The sequence below is a fragment of the Eumetopias jubatus genome, unplaced genomic scaffold (genome assembly GCF_037043125.1).
Source record: "Eumetopias jubatus isolate StellerSeaLion01/CBP00866 unplaced genomic scaffold, mEumJub1_p1.0 scaffold_14, whole genome shotgun sequence".
Lineage (NCBI taxonomy): Eukaryota > Metazoa > Chordata > Mammalia > Carnivora > Otariidae > Eumetopias > Eumetopias jubatus.
The window spans coordinates 99,531,759-99,552,280 of NW_028274820.1; positions in this window are offsets into that span (position 1 = coordinate 99,531,759).

Genomic DNA, 20,522 nt, shown 5'->3' on the forward strand with positions numbered 1-20,522 from the left:
ATGTGCTTAACACTTTCTTGCACAAAAATAAGACGTCATCATTATTGTATCAGATAAGGGCTCCAAGCTTTATGCTGAGCTCTGTAGAGTAGTAGCTGCAAACACAAATGTCAGAATTGGACCATCTTGTAAATAAGCAAGCTCACTGGATGCATCTCCTGAGCAGCCATCCTTCATGTACTCGGAGGCTCATTTTGAAATCTCTTGTTTGCAGCCTGTTCTGGGATATGGTATTTAATCTATTATTTAAAATATTATTATTTTAAGTTTCTAGTAGCCACATTCAAAACTGAGTAAAGATAAAATTAATTTTATGAATACATTTTACTCAATTTAGTATATATAAAATATCATTTGAACATAAAAGCAATATAAAAATTTAGTGGAATATTTGACTTTTTAAAATTAAGTCTTCCAACTTCAGGGTATATTTTATACTTATAAAATCTCTCCATTTGAACTAGCTATATAACACATGCTTGGTGGTAATAGTGGTTTGTGACTATCATTTTGGACCAAAAATGAATATAGATTAGATGATCTTTATGGATCCATTCAGTTTACCTTTTACATTTTTCTATTGAATAAATTTTAGATCTCTAACCTATATGTCTAAGAAACAAGTAGAAGGTAGATATTTTCCTAAAATCATTGACTGTAAAGAAAGAAATAATTCATTTCTTTTATAATGTTTTTGGATTGTAGACACTTTGTTCTGTTACCATCATGGAATAACATTTATTTCTCAGTTGCTAGTCTCCCTTTTGTATACTTAAATATATTTTAAGCTTTTATTATGATATCCTGTAAATCCCATTTAATTTTAAAGCAATACATTAGTATAATTTTTTGTTTTTACTATAGTTAACCTTCTATTTCCTGCTAATTAGAGATTCTTTTAAAACTATTTAAATGGTCACGATGTAAAAAAAGTAAATTGACCAATAACTGATTAAGCTATGGGCTGTAGTCTGTAGAAAGACTTTATTTTTGGGCACCTGAGTGGCTCAGTTGGTTAAGCGACTGCCTTCGGCTCAGGTCATGATCCTGGAGTCCCGGGATCAAGTCCCACATTGGGCTTCCTGCTCAGCAGGGAGTCTGCTTCTCCCTCTGACCCTCTACCCTCTCGAGCTCTCTATCTCTCATTCTCTCTCTCTCAAATAAATAAATAAAATCTTAAAAAAAAAGAAAGATTTTATTTTTACATAAGCTGTGTTTATGTGCCTCCTCAATTAGAAGTTAAGGAAACATATATAAGTGTTGGCAAAGTATGAATTTCACTGATTCTGTAAGTTCATGGACAAAGTTGATTAGGAAACTTAGTAAAAATTTTTCTACCTAGGCAGCTTAAAATAGAACAGAGAAACCAGAAACATCAGGAAAAAAGAGAATATAGGGAATATGATTGCTCCTCAGGTGTGCAGAGGTGATGAAGTGATGGAGAAAAGGACCACACTCATGTCTACTGGGGATTTACCCCGTTCTATTATATCCATCCAGCTAAATATAAAACCTATAGACTTGTATGCTGTGCCATCTGTTTCTCTACATTCCTGTAAAAAAGACAGTAAGTCAATATGGCCTGTTACAATGTATAGTCATACTGGAGAAGAAAACTAGGCTCAATTGCAATTTACTACAACAATTTTAAAGTTATAAAATACCACACACTTGAGTGACCTGGAAAAATTGAAGTTCAGGAGGGGAGCGTTGCATAAACCAGTGAAGTGTGGCCATTATCATACAAATAAAAAACCTGGGTGATTTATTTTTAATTTTCTATCCACCATTCTTCACATCCAACTAAGGTCTATATCCATATTTCAGATTATAAGAACATATATAATAAAAGAAAATACAATGAGACCTTTTTTAATTTAGAAAAGTGACAGCCAAATGTTACTATTTTAATTCTATCTGTTGTAAAATCCTAATCTTGGTGATTTGAGGTAGAGGGGCATGGGGCTGATGGAAGTAACCACCAAGAGTTGAACATCTACTAAGTACCAAAATTGTGTTTTTCTGCTTGCTTTACTTGGTCTCTGTTAGTGCTAAAAACAAGTGTGTTCTATTATTACCTCTTTCTAAAAGATGAGGACACTGAGGCTGAAAAGAAATTAGGTAAGTTGCACTGGAGTCCACCATCATTAACCAAATTTAAGCTGAAAAACTAGGTCCGTACAACTGCAAGACCCATTCTTTGCACATTGTTTCCAGGCCAGGATAAAACTAGAAATGTCACTTCTGAGTTTCGCCAGTTATGCCCCTGAATAGGCACAAGGACCACTGGACCTCCTTATAAATCACTAGATCCACCAGTGTACGTATCAGAGCCAGTCAGAGGGGCCAAGGGATTTCCTCAATGAAACAGTAAATATAGAAATAAGATATGAAAGTCTATGTTGCATTGGAGGTCAAGTTTCACTTACATATTAAACAAGTTCTAGAATATAGTAAGGAAGTAATTTGTTGCAGGTGCTGTTGGTGCCTCACTCATATCTCGTCTGCACACACCATTCCTGTACATTCCAACTGGAAGCACCTGAGACTCTTTCTAAAAGCTTTTCTGGCCCAGGAATCTGGCTTATCAAAAGGGCAGACAGTAATGCCAGCCGTTTGTATCACTGGGGAGCAGCCTTGATCAATGACTGACAGCATTCTGGATAAATATTCTACTTCCTTTGCTCTTCGGTGGGGATAACACTAAGACATAGTCTCCATGGTCTCCAGAGTTGTCCAGTGGGATTGTGTTCCAAAGTTCTTCAGGTGCCTGTAGCAATAACTTGCTCAAAAACTTACTTTGCTGACTTCCTTCTCCCCCTGTTTCCTTTCCCCCAAAGAAAATTAGCACTCACACATTTTGTTCAAGATCTTCTGAAGGATTCGACTCAATTTATAATTCTAGCTGCAGACATCAGAATTGCCATCTCATTTCATGAATGATCACCAGTGTTGTTGTTGTTTTTTCAACATAGCAAAAGAAGGAGAAGGGAAAGGGTGGAGGGTCTGCGAAAGTAAGAGGGGATGAGAATAAAATTGGAAGGTAAAATAAAAAAAGATGAGGAGAAAGAGAAAATCAAACCAAGGAGCATAGTTGAGAAAAGCAAAGTCATGAGGAAAAGTCATTGAATTTTGTTCAAAGAAGGTAAGATTTTAAAATAACTTGCTGTAAATTTGGAAAATGAACCACAGAATAATTCCAAATACCATAGCTTTGTGTGTGTGTGTGTGTGTGTGAGAGAGAGAGAGAGAGAGAGAGTAGAGAGGGAGGCAGAGACACAGAATAAAGGAATTTTTTCTGTATGTTTGGTCTCAGTGGAAGAATTTAGGCAAGTAAGTGAAGTCCGTAGTAAAGATGATACTTGTTCAATATAAGAATGGACTTTCTAACCAAAATCACATACTGAGGCAAAGTTACCTCTCCATCTCTCCATGACCTAAACCCGCATTGCTGTATTGGTTCAGATGGGATGGAATTTCTCAGAGCGCACTGGACATGAATTTGGATTATATTACTCTGTAGTCTCCAACAATTCTGTGAATCAATATATCGAAGAAGAAAATTAATCTGATGGAGGGGAGGCTTTCTTGACCATAAGCTAACATCTTCACACCTATTTAATTCTTCCTGATGTGATTTACTCTTTAAACTCCTGGCTTCTCAGGGAAACTATCATCTTCTGTAGCAGTACACTTGAGCCCGTTTTCCAACAGTCTTGCCAAAGCAGGTCCATTCATTTGAAATTCAAGAGACATTTACAGAGCAGCTGCTCTGTATCAGGGGCAGTTAAACCCACTGGGGAATCAGGATCTCTACACAATTATCTCTTGTAATGAAACATGCAGTGATGAGACTAGGTGTACTTTATTATAATGGAACACAACCTAAAGTTGTAAAGTGGGTTTAATTTTTGTAAATGCTTCTTTCTAGTTGACTATCATTATAATATTGGGCATAACAGAAAAAGTGCTGGTTTCGGGAAACCTGTGTGTGTCCCACCTTTAACTGTGACTAGCAGCTTAACCTTGGGAAGCCATTTAACCTGTGAGGAACGATGTTCCTTTGTCTAAAAATGAGGAACTTGACCAATACCCCAAATTCTACAACCTGGGGTCGATGAATAGACTTCCAGGGTGTGCTTCAAATGTGTTGGAACTGCATGCAAAAATGTGTTGACCTGCATGGTTTTCTGGGAGAGAGAACATAGTTTTTAATCGGATTCTCAAAGGAGGCTGTTATTCAGAACATCTTAAGAATCACTGAATTGTAATACCTTGAAAGCTTGCTTTTGTCTGGAATTCTTTGCTTCATAATTCTGGGACTCATTACCTCTACCAGTTCTGAATACCATTTTTTATGAAGCAAACTTGTCCCTTAAATAAAAACCAAAGTTACACGTAAACTCGAAATAATGGTTTATCTAGCCATGAAGTTGTTCATATATAGAAGGATGGTTTAGGGGGGCACCTGGGTGGCTCAGTTGGTTAAGCATCCGACTCTTGATTTTGGCTCAGGTCATGATTTCGGGGTTGTGGGATGGAGCCCTGCAGCGGGCTCCATGCTCAGCCAGGAGTCTCCTTGGGATTTTCTCTCTCCCTCTGCCCCTCCCTGTGTTCCTGCACTTGCTCTCTCTCTCTCTCTCTTTAAAATAAATAAATCTTTTAAAAAATATTTTTTAAAAAAGTATAGTTTAGGATCTTTGAAAGGTAAAAAGCTGATCTGTTGGCAGATGTAAAGATGCTAAAACCGTGATGCATGATTGGGCAAAAACACACTTAAAATATCAAGAAATATGGCATTTAAAAAAATTCTCCTAAGGAAGGTAAGACAAATGTTATTTTTCTTTTACGAAGCTGTGAAAGTCAAGTATGGAAAATAAAATTTCTCAGGTTCTTCAGAATGCAAACAGCTTAATAAAGCAGCAAATATAAAAATGACTATAGTAAAATGAATAGTTTAAAGAAACAATACATTGTTTTGTGAGGTTGGTAATATCTGCATGTCTCATTTATGATAATTATTTGATTTTTATTTTGTGGGGTTTTTATGTGATTTGCTTATCTTGTGTTCGGGGTTGATAAAAAGAAAGAAGAGGAGAGGAAACAAGTTTTAAAAATAAACTCTTTAAGAAGCAGATGAATGTTTATCACCTCCTTGAACCTTCAGATTTGCTGCTAAGCAAGGAGCAGACATGCTGCCTCCTGAAAAGTTCAATTATTTTATGGGCTACAGCTCTGAAGAAAAATCACGTGTTTCACAGGTGCTTTCTGGGAGAAGTTGAAAGAGATTGATATAATAAGGAGGTTCAATATTTTTAACTCTTATATTTTTGATTTATAAATTGTGCTGTTTTTCTCAAAATCCTGACCAATTAAGACAAAGCTTGCAAATTTTACATTTTAGATTTTTTTTTCTATGTACTATTTTAGGATAATGCTTTCAAATTATTTACAGTCTACTGTACTATGCTATACTGATATCTAAGAGATGAACATGACTATTATTTTCAGGAAGAATGTTCCCATAAATATGGATAAATGTATTTTCCAAAATGCAAAGCATGATTAACCCATTTCTAAAATTCAGTCTAAGGCAACAAAGCAACTCTACACTTAATAAGCACAAGCGTTCTTGTTTTAATCGATAAGAGCAGAATGCTAGTTTTGTTTTTAAGAATAATTATTTGACTTGAATCTCAACTTAGGCGTTGGAAAAAATGTATGTTTATGCAAAGTAATTCAAGCCATAGGAGGTAAAGATAACTGTCAAACCTGATATAAACAGAAAAATACAAGTAAATTTCCTAAAATTAAAAAAAATAATAATAAAAGTGGTTTTTAAAATTCTCAACAATGTAAAGAAAGCAACATAGAAGTTACATGGCTAATTTTGGTATTAAGTAGCTGAGGATAGGGTATAATATTTAAATTATTGTTGTCTTTTTTTTTTTTTTGTATCTTCAACGCTGTTTGTTAAACATAAGGTAAACCAAACTGTAATGATGGATTAAACCCAAACTCACAATACTGTATGAAGAAAAATATTCTCCCTTCATTATTATCACTACACATTTTGTGTCACATTTATTTATTTTTCTGCTAATAGAGCTGTTTTATTTCTTTTTCATTTTTTTCACTTTTTATTTAAATTCAGTTAATTAACATATAATTATGTGGAATATATGGGAGGTAGAGATCAGTGATTCATCCGTCTTATATAACACCCAGTGCTCATTACCTCACATTCCTTCCTTAATGCCCCCAGTTACCCCATTCCCCCACCTCCCTCTCCTCCAGCAACCCCTCAGTTTGTTCCCTGTGATTAAGAATCTCTCCTGTTTCCCTTTCTGATGACTTCCCATTCAGTTTTCCCTCCCTTCCCCTGTGATCTTCTGCACTGTTTCTTATATTTCACATATGAGTGAAGCCATATGATAATCATCTTTCTCTGATTGAACTTTGTGCAACATTTAAAGAAGTAGTAGAAAATTTATTTTACAAAACAGTTAAGAGACAGGGTTATGATTTCTGTTAATGTTAACCCCTGTATGAATTGGGCCAGATTCTGTATCCTTGTTGATCTTCGTTATTCATGTAAAAGACATCTACTCAATGATTCTTAGCATGTAATTCTATCATTCTATAATTAGAGTGCCTGTAGTCCTGATTCTTCTTTCTACAAATAGTGAAAAAAGAATTGAGTATCACAAAATTAATAAGGATTTGTGAGTCTGATTTGGCTGTGCCATGACTGCATTTTTCCTGCATCTGACATAGCATGTACATGACACCAGCTGAAACACGCTGAAACCTACACCCTCACTGTGACTATGGGAGTGTGTGTGGCTGGCAGAAATGCATGGTAGATGGTCCAAAAAGTCAGGTTCTTGATCGAGATGTGGAGCCATGCATTGATAATTACTAGCTAGCTCCTTCACCTCTTGTCCTATAAATGTTGCTGATAGCCTTGAAATCCCAAGGCATTTCTTTAGCATTTCTGTTCTTTCTGTGAGAAGTAGGGACTGACAGAGTTTAATCAATATTACCAACGGGACTACGGATGGAGAATTTTATGAGGACCTGTGTCCTCATAAATCTATCTACATCATAAGATGCAGAGGATGGGTGATGTTTATAAATAAATATGCTATGCTAATTCGTACAGGCTTTTTATAAATCCTTGAAGTTAAGTCCTATATATTCCACACGTATTATGTCACATTTAGCTTGACATACCCTGAAAATAGGATACTGCAACAGAAGAATATTGTGATGACCAGTTGAGATGAAATATCAGAGAGCATGTTGAAAAGTGTAGTGCTATACATTATTTATTAACTGGTTGCTATGTACACTCACTTTTCTTCAGGTTTCTGTTCTTTATAACCTTACTTCATGCCTGTGGTTTAATTGAATAATTTTTTTTGGAAAACCAAGGAATTTTAAATAGCAAGTGGTAAGAGAGAAGGAAATTGACCTTTTACATCATTCCAGAATCGCGAAATTTGGAATATTTTTTCTTCTCCATTCACTGTATCATCTCTTACTCTTTTTATTTTTAAAGCTTTCCTTATTTAGTCACAATGAACTGATATCTGTCATGTTAGTCTTGACTTTTACTCGGTTTTTTACAAGTAGCAGATGCCAATCTGGAGTGAAGTGTAAGAAAGATGGTGATAAAGAACCTCACTTCTCTCCCATTTTGTTATATGCCAGTATAAGATTTTGCAGCATCTTTTTAAAATAAACTTTTTATTTCAGAATTGATTTAGATTTATAGGAAAGTTGTGAACATAGTACAGAGAGCCCTTATGTTTCATTTCTCCTATCACCAATGACCAGAATCCTATATTATTAACATCTTACCTGTGTTATTAATTCGTCCCAATTAATAAAGCAATATTCATACATCATTATTATGCCCGATAGTTATTCAGACTTCCTTAAGTTTTACCAGATTCATTTTCTGTCCCAGCATCCCATCCAGCTTACTTACTGTATTTTGTCATTATGTCTCATTAGGATTCTTTGGGCTGTGACAGTTTCTCAGACTTATCTTCCATTTGATGACCCTGACAGTTTTGAGGAATGCTATAGAATGTTTTGTAGAATGGCCATCAATTGGGATGGGTCTGATGTTTTTCTCATGATTACACTGGCCGTTATGGGTTTTGGAGAGGAAGATCACACAAGTAAAATGTTGTTCTTATCACTTGGTATCTAAGATGCATACTATCAGTATGACTTTCCACTACTGATATTAATCTTAATTACTTAGCTGAGATAGAGTTTGTTAGGTTTTTCCACTGTAAAGCAGACCCTTTCCATACTATACTTACTCTTTGGAATGAAGTTATTATGTGCAGGCCACATTTAAGTGGGTGGGGGGAGGGATTACATCCCACCTTTTTTGAAGGAACGGTATCTACATATTACCTGGAATGGTTCTGCATGGGAAATCTGTCTATTCGCCCCATTTATGTAACCAATTCTTTATATCTGTATGAGCACATGAATATTGATTTTATAGTTTGGGTTATAATCTCTTACTGCTTTATTTACTTTGTTGCTCTAATTGTTCCAGTTCTGGCCACTGGGAGAGCTTTAGTTGTCCTGTTTCTTTTTGTAATACCCTCATCATTGCAGGGTGTTTTAAAGTACTTCCTTAACTTTCTGGGACTCAAGGATGCATCAGGCTTATCTTGTAAATCTTCTGCCCCAGTTTTAGAATCATCATTTCTCTAAGGAATCCTGGTTCCTTTTATTGGAGAATGGCACTGAAAATCAAGATCTGGGTGCTTGGTATCCTCACTGATACGGGAATGTGATTGCTTCTGGCCCCTCTCATTTGACAGAGCAAGAAAATATATGCATATGTGCTAATTCGTATGTATGTATGTATATCTATAAATCTCTATATCAATCTGTATATCTATCTACATCTGTGTCTATTAATTGGTATCTATATTAAGCTAGCTATGCATTCACACTGATTTCTCCATCTATAATCCATTATCACATCAACCATTCTACCCTCCTCCCCTTCATTGTCTGTAAAGTACCACCCCAACAGAGGGAAACCGGTACCCCACCATCCTCTATCCATTTTTTTTTATGTTAACATTCTTAGTTTATTGATCCTCTCATGAAAAGTCTGCACAACCACCACAGATAAAGCCACTGCAGCATCTTTACTCCTTCTGTTGTCCAATCTCCAGCTCACTTTTTGCCAGCACCAACGTTGGCTTTTGCAGTCCCCCTGACTTTCTTCATTCTGTTCTTACGTTCCTTTCGCTGTTTTCTTGATGTCTTTTTCTTCTCATACAGGCCATGTCTTGCAAGTCTGTGTTTGGGTTCATTTTTCTTTGCATAATCCAAAGAATCATAGATCATGCCAAAGCCGGTTGTCTTGCCACCACCAAAATGGGTTCTGAATCCAAACACAAATATGACATCTGGTGTGGTCTTGTACATTTTGGCTAGTTTTTCCCGAATTTCTGTCTTAGGTACCGTTGCCTTTCCAGGGTGAAGAACATCAATGACCATCTGTTTCCGCTGAAGTAGTCGGTTAGTCATGAACTTCCTGGTCCGGATAGTTACTGTGTCGTTCATGATGGCGGCGAGGCTTCAAGCAGCCGGGGAGAAAAAAAGCCATCCTCTATCCATTTAATTAATTGTTCAATTCCTCTCTGCAGGGATGGTAGTTTCAGAATTGCTGACTTGTACTTACTTGGGGAATAAGTTTATCAGCTGGAATACAGTGTTTATGTGCAGTTTCTTTCAACTTCAGTTTTATAGATCCTACTCATTTCCAAGATCACCTAGGTCAGCATCTTGCCCCACCCCCACTCCCACATCAGTGAGGTTCATTCATACATTTTCATGAGTTAGATTATCTTGTCACATTCTGTATTCCATCCTTGGATCCCATGACCTCCTAAATAATTTTTAAATTTGCATATATTAAGGTTCACACTTTTGTAAAGTTCTATGGGTGGTGACAAATATAAAGTGTCCTCTAGTCACCATTATGGTATCATACAGCAGAGTTTAACTGCCCTGACAAGACCTCTTGTGCTTTACCTATCCACACCCTCTCCCCAGGCCTCCCTGTCGCTCACTGATCTGTTCATTCTGTCTGTAGTTTTGTATTTTTCAGGAGGTCATATAAATGGAAGCATAAATTATATAGTCTTCCCTGACTGGAGTCTTTGTTAGCTTCTTCTTCTTTTTTTTTTTTAATCAGTTGTGCACTTGTATCATTCATCTACTGAAGGACATCTTGGTTTCTTCCAGTTTTTGCCAATTATGAGTGAAGCTGCTAAAAACACTGATGGGCAGAGTGTGTGTGCACATATGTACATAAGTTTTCAGTTCAATTGGGTAAATACCTAGGAAGGTGACTCCTGGCTTATATGGTAAGACTATCTTTAGCTTTATAAGAAGCTATCAAACTGTCTTGAAAAGTGGCTGTGCCATTTTGCATTCCTACCAACAAAGAATGAAAGCTCTTGTTGCTTCTCATTCTCATTAGGAATTTATATTCTCAGGTTTTTATGTTGGCTATCCTAGTAGGTGCATTGAGGCGTCTCAGAGTTGTTTTAATGGGCATTGACTTAACAAATGATATTGAGCCTTTCCCATATATACTTGTCATCTTTATATCCTCTTTGATAAAGTATCTGTTCATATAGTCTGTTTATTTATTGTGTTGCTTGTTTTCTTATGCCTGAGTTTTAAGATTTTTTTGTTTAATTTGGATAACAAGTACTTTTTAAGATATGTTTTTTCAAATACTTTGTCCCAATCTGTGCTTTGCCTTTTAATTCTCTTAACAATGTCTTTTGAAAAGCAGAGTTTTTAAAATTTTAATGAAGTCCAACTTACCAGTTTTTTTCGTAGATCATGCTTTTAGTATTGTATTTAAATTTCATCCCCAAATCCAAGGACACATAGATTTTATCTTATGTTTTCTTCCAGGTGGCTTAATCATTTTTTGTAATTTTACATTTAGGTCTATGATCAATTTTGAGTTAAACTGTATAAGATGTATAATCCAGGTTATTATTATTATTACTATTATTATTTTATATATGCACATCCAAGAACCTTTTTTTTTTCTGCACCTATCAACAGAAGAAAATGATTATTCTTTCTCCATTGAATTGCTTTTGTCAAAGATCAGTTAATTGTGCTTGCATGGGTTGATTTCTGGGCTTCCTACTCTGTTCTGTTGATCTATGTATCCATTGTTTTGCCAATACCTCACAGTCTTGACTACTGTAGCTTTAAACTATATCTTGAAATCTAGTAGTCTAAATCTTCCAACTTTTTTCTCTTCTTCATTATTGTGTTGGCTGGCCTGTCTTTTTCTTTTCCATATAAATTTTAGAAATAGTTTGTCGTGTCTAGAAGAGAATTTGCTGAAATTTTTATTGGAATTGTGTCAGATCTGTAGGTCAATATGGGAAGAATTGACATTTAACAATAGAGTCTTCCAACTCGTGAACGTGGAATACATCTCTAACAGCCTTCTGTTTTTATCCTGTGAACTAATGAAAATTCTTGTGCCATCATTTACTAACACACGTGTTTGCTCTGTTAAATATATCTTCTAAATCATGTAACTCTGGAAGAGGAATAAAGAAAAACTGTCTGCATAAAACAAATAGCAGAGACCAAGATTAAATATATATGCAAAGATCTGAATTATGCTAATAGGTTTCCAAATATATTCATATAAGAACTTTATCAAAGTACATTATTATTTATATTAATTATGAGTCTGCTTTGAATATTATAGATAGTATAGCATTTGAAATTCATTGCTCTGAAGATTGCCACATGTGGTAAAAGATGATAAGTCTCAGGATGTAGTGTTTTACTCTTTTTTTTAAGATTTTATTTACTTGAGAGAGAGAAAGAGATCATGAGCAGGGGGAGGGGCAGAGAGAATCCCAAGCTGACTCCATGCTGAGCATGACCTGAGATCAGGACCTGATCTGAAACCAAGAGTTGGATGCTTAACCAGGATTCAATCTCATGATCTTGAGACCAGGATCTGGGCCTTAACTGACTGAGCCACCCAGGCAACCCTGTAGTGTTTTACTCTTAAGTAGATGGTGGAGGAGGCTAGCTAGGTACCTGACTCTCTGGGAAAAAAGGGACATGAAACTAGGGAGGAGCTAAAACAATTTCTTTGGAATAGAGATATAGAAAGAATGTAGGGTGTTGGAACAGAACACTTTAAGGGGAAAACAAGTAAGAGTTTCAAGTTAGGGGTTGGAAATGAATGACCTAGGAGAGCATCTTCCTCAACTCAAAAACTTAAACTTGAAACACAATGACAAAGGTATCATAGAATGTTTTAAATATAAAACACAAGCTTATTATTTAAAACCCCAAATTTTGTTTTCAAATTAATTGCCTATTATTAGCCTGAGAGGTACAAATTCTATATATTTGAACAAGTTCCATTTAGTAAATTGAGGAATATTTTCTTTCAAATAAAATAAAGCATTTTTTAAAATTCCTAAATGCAGTCAAAAGGGAAGACTGGCAAAGACATATGAGAAAGTAAATATTCCAGACAATTATTTGATTGTTAAACATGTCAGCAAAAGGTTGGTTTTGAAAAGATCATTTTTTTTATTCAGAAAAATATGGTTCCAGTAATTCCCGTAAGTAATTCAGCCATGAGCTATCAGTGACTGGTAATGAATTCTCCTACAAAGGAATAATTTATTCCTCATGTACCCACAAAAGCTGGGATGCTACTGGGAACTCAAAGCTGCAAAAGAACCCTGTCTTATTAGTTACAATGCTACACTCACAATACATATCTCATGAGCCACATATTAAATGATGAGAGGTTATTTATCTTCCATGCACTAGATAGGAAATGGATGAATCATTTCTCATTTCTACCAAAGATATGCATTGTATTTTTGTTCAAATTCCAATTTCTGAGCTTGAAACTTGTGATACTTTATCTAATTGAAGCAATAGCGTGCACACATGTACACACACAAAGCACAAAATGAATGACCTGTCATTTCTAAAGGCAATAGATATTAACAATAAAAAAATTAACAGTAATGAATTTTTACTTTTCTAAAAATGCCTAGTTAACTATTAAAGCAAAATTATGTTGCATCCTGTTTCTAAGCAAATTTTTTGTTGTAAGACATCTAAAATCTTAACAAAATAGCATCAAATTAAAATAAAATTTAAAAAATACTGGTTTACAAATCAACTCATTATATCTGTATTATTCTATTGTGAGAGGGCCAATTTATGGGTGCTTATAAATAATAAAAACAAATATTGCATGAGTGAAGTCCAGCAGACCTTAAATATAAGTGAAAACCCTGCCTAATTCCATTATGAAATAGATTGACTTAGAGTTTCTAATCTTAATTTAAGCTTGATAAGAAAGAATTGTGTATAATCTGAATACTTTCTAGTATAGTGAGTGTATGATTGTGTGTCTATGTTACAAAAAATTATTGATAATGAAATCTCCATGTATCCAATGTTCTCTTATATTCCCCATCAATATTTTAAAATGTCAATGGAGAATATATACATAAACGTAGAATATGTTGAGATTTCGTTATCAATATTATTTTTGTATTATTTTTATATTTTTTCCAAAAATGCAATTTTTATGACATTCATGGAAAAAATCAAAGGTTGCATTAAAAGTAATCATACTAATAAGGAAACTCTAGCAAGATCTAAAATTTGTGAAAGCAGCATAAACATTGCTCATCTGAAAAATCTAGCAACTCTTTTAGGAAAACCTACAAGGTATTTAGTTTTCTGGACCTGTATTTGAAACCTAAGTCTTATATAGATCATCTCTTAAAAATATATATGCACATGTCTATCACCTAATCATAAACACAAACTCTTTAAAATATGCACACCTGAAGATGTAAATTCACACTTGTCACAACCCCTTGAGGCTCGTTTTTTGAGATCACTCTAAGGACATCTTCTCTAAGACTTAATTTAGACAATTTTGGCAAAACTATTATCCATAATTACCTGTATGGATAAAACACCTGACTACTAAAATAATAGCGAAAGACAATTTTTCTAAATGACACGGGGACACTTTTCTCTTTATACAGTTTTAAAACTTAAGCACTGATATCTTTGCTTTTAGTTACACATTTTTCTTATCACATTTTTGTGATTTACTGGACATCTATAGTGTGCTGGGAATTTTGCTAAGAACTTGGACTTTAAGAATCAAGTCTTTTCACCAAAGAACGTGTAGACTACAGAAGGAGAACAAATGGCAATTCTATTGAAATGTTACGAGGGCCTTAATGTAAGTGCTATATCGTGACATCAAGTAAGAGGAAAGAATTATAAATCCATAAGGTAGAGAGTGCTTTTTGACATCTCTCCCTGGTGGTACTGCCAGGGAATTATGTATGGAAAATAATGGGTAGTTGGAGTGAAAGGAAGAATTCTACCCAATAAGCAAAGATCTGGGAACCAGTTTTCAGTAATGAGGTCTAAGGAAATGAATTCAAGAAGTTTGCAAAGGGTGCATGTCTACTCTTCGTATGCGAACATATATACTATGTGGGTTATTGACAGTGAGTGCTCTAAGTTGTGTAAGTGATATCAATGACGTTCATTAACCTATTGACTGAATGTCATCCAAAAACTCCCCACCTAAGAATTTTGAAGAAAACAAAGAAAGATTCTAACATCCCTTTGCAAGAATAAGCAATACAGTGAAAGAGAGAGCAAGAGGAAGAACTTCCCTGCTAAATGTTAAAGCATGCAAAACCAATACTAAAGAAAACAGCAAGGATGGCACAACAATAGCAATGTAATCATGTGAAACAAAATAACACTCCAAGAAGGAGACTGAATCACATATTTTAACATACAGTTAAATTTTTATAACTTAAAAATTATATATATATAATCTTATATATAATTTATATATATAATATTATATATAAAAAATTTTATAACTTAAAAATTATAACATACAGTTAAAATAGGCATCCAAACCTGCAAAGCATAATTATTCTCTGAATATAAGTGTACCCTTGGGCAGGAGGAAGAATTTTTCAAATATAAATATTTATATTTACAGTATTATTTATAGCATATGCAACAATAAACTCATCATAGATTAAAGACTAGATCAAAGAGAGATAAAAATTAAAATGTACAAAAATCAATTGAAATACTTTTCTTTCTTAGATAATATCATCAAAATGAAAGTTACAATAGCGTGGCTCAATTGTATTGAATGTTTGTGTTTTGGATGCTGCAGTGTTTTCTGTGCTCGTGTATCTCACTTAAACCCACACATGCTGGTTACATGCTTATAGGTTAAAAATGGGGGTCACTCTGCAGACCCTGCTCTTTCAGATGATCTCTATTTCTGCAAGTCTCTGTTGCTTTCATAGTCCCAGGCTGGATACCATTCATTTCTTAAGTTGACTGCTTGATATTTTTATGCATTATGTCTGAACATGCACATCACTTCGGGTGAACTGAAGAGTGGATCAAACAAGAGTTGATTGATTATGCTAAAGAGAGCAATTCTGTAACATAACTAGAAAAAATGTTTTATTTTCAGGATTAAAACGGTGAATAAAAGACTCCAAAACCAAAGTTTAGAGCTATACTGATAATGATTACCTTCTTCATATCATTCTCTTGTAATGTCTAATTCTTTTAAAACTTCATAGAATAGTGACCTAGCTAATATTGAAAGTAAAATTGTGTAATTTTGTAAGTAATATTGAAGTAAAAAGTGAATTTTAAGCCACGGAATTTAAAAATTATATATAATGACCTTAATGGTGTATATTTTGCGACCTGTTATTTTAGAGCATTGTTAATGTCTCAGATCATAGTTTGAATTACAGTTAAAATATTCTTCTCATCAGCTTCACTAGAAAAGCTGGAATCTAAATGCATTTTAAAATTTAGAGCTGTTTTCAGCTCTATGGAAACACCATAAAGGGCAAATGGATTAGTGATTAGGTCTACTGTTTCCTTCTTTTGTGCAACTTAGTTGGTTTTAAATTTTAGCTCTAATTCTTCAGTTTTGTTGTTCTGTTTGATTTGGGAAAGCAGTGCATGCAGTATATCCTAATCCATGTGTGTTTGTGGGTGAGTGTACAGTTACATATATGTGTGGTTGATTATACAGTAACATTTGTATCCAGTTTTTCCAAAGAGCTATTTGATGGTGCTGTGTAGCCATGCTATGGCTCCCATACTTATGCACATGAGCTGTTTTCTCTCACTTTGTTTAAGCCAGAAGTAATTTTTTAGACTGAAATGGGCTTCCAGTCTCCCCCATCATTTAAGCATGGAGACAGTATTGGTCCCTCAGGGAAGGTAAGTTGCTTAGAGAGCTAGAGTATATCATGAGAGAGAACTGAAGAGCCAGAGTCCCAGACTGTCCCATCAAAATCTTAGGGCACATTGGAGGGAACAAACCCTTTCCTCAACTTAATAGGTCAGCATTTAGAAACTTCACTTGAAGCAAATACATGAGCAAAAGGACACCTAGTAATAAGAGCTCTGGAGAAAAGCATTCGTTTCATACACACACTCCATCAGAGTGATCAGAACTAGGACTCTAGGAAGAGGCTCCAGAATGCTCTTTGGCCGTGCTGCCTGAGGGCTGTTCTTTATGAATGGGAATGGAGTCTCCTAGCAATCTATTCTATTCGAAGTAATTCATTGTAAAGGAATATGTATGATGAGTGTGGCCTCGAACTTTGACATACCTATGTGATAACCTTCCGATTCCAGTCTACCAAAGTCATCCTTACTTTGTGTTAACTGTTTTGGTACCTTTGATTTCATGATTCATGCTTTTGATTGATGTTCTCTACCTACATACTCAACATAATTTATACTTCCTGAGAAATAGTGTGAGGCATGTCCTACACAGCAAACTGCATCTGATTTTTTACTGGACAACAATAAGGTGCTTTCCCAAGTCCCTTCTTGTAAATTACCTTTCTTCCCTTCAATCAGCCCAAACTGGGACATCCATGCAATCTAGAAACTCAGGGGCTAATGCAGGCATGATAGGTTTAGTGTCCTTGACATAGTATTTGTCAAACATTTTTAGTAGTACTTCTCATAAAACTCACAGGAAGTTAACATGTCTTCTTTCAGTGTGATTTCTTAAAATGCATTTATTGGGGCACCTGGGTGGCTCAGCCATTTGAGTGGCCAATTCTTTGTTTTGGCTCAGGTTATGATCTCAGGGTTGTGAGATCAAGCACCATATCAGGTGCCACAGTCAGTGGGAAGTCTACTTGGGATTCTCTCTCCCCTCTCCCCCTCCCCCCACTTGTGATACAAGTGTATGCTCTAAATAAATCAATAAATCAATCTTTAAACAATGTATCGAAAATATAATCGCTTCTCGGCCTTTTGGCTAAGATCAAGTGTGAAAATATATAGTACACTTTAAAATGTAGAACAGAGTAGTTGAATAATTGCCCTAGGCATACTGTTTTGATTTTATTTGTGTATGGTAGGATGCAAGGGAACATTTCCCTCTTGATTATCTATAATTTCCATTGTCCCTGATAATCCTCACCAAAAATATATTTATTGGATTGTTACTAGTTATTGGAACTATAAAATAGGTTGTGTAAAAAATAATTTACTTTTGATAAATTATGTATTATTAGAAGAATCCCAAACCTTTAATACATGCTCACAAGTAATAATGGCCAAAGCAAATCAAAACCTTATTTTCTGAGAATATTTCATGCAGAAACTGCCATCAGTTGTTAATACAAGAAATGTTGGGGTGATGAATTCATCAGGGAGAAATAAACTGTATTAGGCTTCCTCATATTTTAAGAAGGGGTAGATATCGGATAGCTAAAAAAATGTTATTTCATAAAATCAATTCAGCCATGTAATGAATAGAATACTATGGTCTCAAGAATTTTTGGACTGCATTGAAAGGAAAGGAGAGCAAGGATTTGAAATGGTTAATGTTAAGTCCATCACATTGAAAGAGTTTGAAGAGGGTTAATTAATATTTAATTATTAAGAGTTAATTTTTGCAAATTAATATTTTCAGAAAATGATTCCATGGGACTCATGGATGTTTGAGCCCCATTTCATTTGTGGATGTTTCTTCTTATGGGGTTGTATTTTTCACTGAGCTGACACCTACCTCTTTGCAAATCTCCCTGTGCTCTCTGTTCTGCTCCAAGGTGAGAGCCTTTTAGTTCTTGATAAATAAGAAATGCTTTTTAAAAATGAATTTACCAAACTATACCAAATAATGCTAATTTTCTCAATTGTTCTTCATAAGAGAAAGTTTTTGGTCTTCTCAAAATTCTTGTTACTCCTCTGTGGGTTACTATGCCACTTTTATTTTTTTTAAGATTTTATTTATTTATTTATTTGAGAGAGAGAGAGAGAGAGAGAGAGAGAAACAACATGAGAGGGGAGAAGGTCAGAGGGAGTAGCAGGCTCCCAGCTGAGCTGGGAGCCCGATGTGGGACTCGATCCCAGGACTCTGGGATGATGGACCTGAGCCGAAGGCAGTCACTCAACCAACTGAGCCACCCAGGCGCCCTACTATGCCACTTTTAAAGTGAGCACTCCAGGAGCGCCTGGTGGCTCAGTCATTAAGCATCTGCCTTTGGCTCAGGTCATGGTCCCGATATACAGTAACATTTGTATCCAGTTTTTCCAAAGAGTTATTTTATGGTGCTTTGTAGCCAGGCTATGGCTCTCATGCTTGTGCACATGAGCTGTCCTGGGATCAAGCCCCGCATCAAGCTCCCTACTCAGCGGGAAGCCTGTTTCTCCCTCTCCCACTCCCCCTGCTTGTGTTCCCTCTCTTGCTGTGTCTCTCTGTCAAGTAAATAAATAAAATCTTAAAAAAAAAAATAAAGTGAGCACTCTGAAAGGAACAGTCTGTATGCCATCAATCGGCACACTACTGGATCATCTTGTGTTTGTGTTTTAGGTTCCAGGCACATCCAGTCCTGGGAATAGTTATGTATGTACACGCTGGTAGATTATACTTCTAAGACTAGATGTGTTTCTAAACTCAAGGTCTACCAGAGGCTTCCAAAACTCTAACAAAACTGAGAAGTTTTGAGGGCAGATACCTGTTGGCGCTAGAGCCATTGTGTATTCAATGGAAAGAGGGTGAAAATTAACAAGGTTAATGCATTTCCCTTTGCTAAAAAATTCTACATCTGAGAAGAGATAGTGTTCTTCTAGAGCATGTCTGCCAAATCATAAATTAACCTACAGTAAGTGACATTAAGGAGATAGCTTTGTTCCATAAATGAGGAGGAGACCATATGGCTTTGATGTTAGTGTAAGGTTAATCACAAGCTCCATGATAAGCTATCATACAATTCCATAATAAATTGCATATACAACTGCCATTATTATCTGCACAGCATGCATATTTTGATATCAGTAACCTTTAGGGAAAAATGAAAATAAAATTTTGACTAAAATTAGTTAGGACACTGTATTAGAAAGTCATATCTAACATGTAGGGGAGCATTGGGTATAATTTTTGCGTCCCCTCAAAAAAAGAGGACACCCTTTTCTCTCTTTGCCTTCTGTCATAGTGGCTACAGTGTGATTGGCCTAATATTGAGAGTGCCTGATGGGCCAATTCTGGGGCACTTGTAGGTCTCCTTCAAAGAGGGTAAGATGCCTTTCTTCAGGATAGCAGTTCCAGGTTTATACCACCTAACCATATCCTTGTGACTTTACTTCTCTAGCACACGTTAGTAATGTTTGCTAAATTCAACACGAAGACTTTCAATGAAATCAGCAGATTTCTACAAGCTTATGGTATTTCAATTCTTTTGTAACCAAAATATTTGATTGTCCATAATGTCTTAGTCTCCAATCATCCTGAAAATCAGAACTCCTTTTCTTAATCCTTATTTGGAAGAATTATGACAGTCAATGTGGAAGTAGGCGTATTGGTGGAAAAAAATTACCAAATCACTCATGCACACTGATCTCATCCATTTTTCTTAAAAGTGGAGGAAATATTTTCTGATTTTTCTCTGCTGTTGCAAGTGCAAGGCAACACATAATTTATATGTAATTCACACACCAATACAGAGGTTTTTCATACTGATTGCTTTCACTCTAATAGTACTCTACAAACAAAGAAATTAACTGATGTTACCCCTGATCAGATGATCTTTCTTTGGAGATGTGACATTTAATCTGATTATTCATGAATATTTTAATGAGAGATTTATCACATGCCAGTCATTAGATTCTGAATTTTAAAAATGCAACCAATCATGCCTTGTTGATGACAAGCTTCCATTTCTAATCTGTGGGGAAAGAAGGAGCAAACAAGATGAGTTTAATAGTTGGATTTTATTTCTTTTTGTTAAATCTCATGTGGCACATATCTGCTGCAAGGGAAAAGAGAACTCATGATAGCAATCAGCTTTTCCTCCCTCACTCCAATTAAATTAATGGTACTTCAATTGAAC